This window comes from Otolemur garnettii, unplaced genomic scaffold (assembly GCF_000181295.1).
Source record: "Otolemur garnettii isolate 467f Iridium unplaced genomic scaffold, OtoGar3 scaffold00039, whole genome shotgun sequence".
NCBI classification, from domain to species: Eukaryota; Metazoa; Chordata; class Mammalia; order Primates; family Galagidae; genus Otolemur; species Otolemur garnettii.
Genome location: NW_003852434.1, coordinates 1,901,048 through 1,902,502, shown reverse-complemented (window position 1 = coordinate 1,902,502; position 1,455 = coordinate 1,901,048). Strand labels below are relative to the sequence as shown.

Here is a 1,455-nt window from a genome sequence, read left to right as displayed (position 1 = left end):
GAGCAGATTTAAGAAAATCTTTAGTCACAGCAAACTATAGTCTTGCCTGATAGTCTTCTCCTTGTTTCTTCCTTTTTTGTGGAAGACACTTGAATTGAAGCTGTTAGTGGCCAATGCTGATAGATGCCTTTCAATCACTCCACGCATTCTATATGTGTACTATATAATTTTCAACATAGGAATATGTTGGTTGGAAATCATCTGTCAGGTTTTTCTCCCTTGTCAGTATATATCTCTTCTCTTTCAATTCAGAATCTAAGGGAATTGAAGTGTATGATAGAATCTCAAGGGACTGTCTGATACACAGTAGTTCTTATTTTTCTCCAGCACTACCAGCACCATCAAACCGTGGATAGCACTCATTATTCCAGAAAGGATCAACAAACACTGACTCTTTAGCACCAGATAATTTTCCTTAGTTCTTGGTCAGTGAGGTGGCTCACATCGGTAATCCTAATGTTCCGGGAGGCCGAGGTGGGTGGATCACTTGGGTTTAGGAATTTGATATCAGTCTGAACAAGAGCAAGACCCCGTCTCCACTAAAAAATTAGCCAAGTGTGGCAGGCAGCTGTAGTTCTAGGTACTTTGGGAGGCTGAGGCAAGAGGATCGCTTGAGCCCAAGAGTTTGAGGTTGCTGTGAGCTATGATGCCATGGTGCTGTAGCCTGGGTGACAGAGTGGAGACTCTGTTTCCAAAAACAAAAACAAAAACACTGCAGTGCTCTGTCATGGCCATAGACCATAGCCAAATCCCAGGAAAACCACATAAAATCATGTGATTGTGCAAAAGGGAAACTGATTTAAAGAATCACTAACTAACTAAATAAAAACATCCTAACAATTATTGAGTATTTACTATGTTTCAGACACTGTGCTAAGTACTTTTAATACAGACTTTTTTTCATTTACTGTTTACAGAAATAGATGAGCTGGGATTTGAACCAAGAAAAGGTTTAGCTCAGAGTCGAAGCTCTTAATCACCACACTAGATTGTCTTTCAATCCATTACTTACTAAAGAAAAACTCACTGGAGTCATCTTTGCATACGGAGGCCTGGACTGAGGTACTTTACTCTGCTTTTAATCACAACCATTGCTCCTCTGCCCCCAAAGCCTGTTATTCATAGTGGTTCCCAGGCTGCGTAACCAACAGTAAATCCTTTGCTGCTCTCCGTCTTTCACTGGAACAGGCAGTTCTTGCTTTTGATGCTTTGTGGCTCACCCTCTGTAAACTCAACACTGTATAATTAACTCCTGGACTCTACTTCTCAGTACGGTTATACAACCTTGGTTTTGGGAGCAGGGACCAATGTGAGTGAATAAGGACTCAGGGGGAAACCCAGAAGACAGAGAACAATGCACGTCTGCTACACGCTACAAAACATTCCAAGACCTATCACGAGCCAGTGAGACCCCCATGCTGTCCCAGAGTGGGGCGATGTCTTTCTCTCCCCCCA

General features: G+C 42.3%; 1 protein-coding gene across 3 annotated transcripts in view; it reads right to left on the bottom strand.

Annotated features, from left to right (window-relative positions):
• Positions 1–1,455, bottom strand: part of FAM13A (family with sequence similarity 13 member A) — a 264,125-nt gene that overhangs the window by 61,955 nt on the left and 200,715 nt on the right. The gene's annotated exons all lie outside the window — the stretch shown is intronic.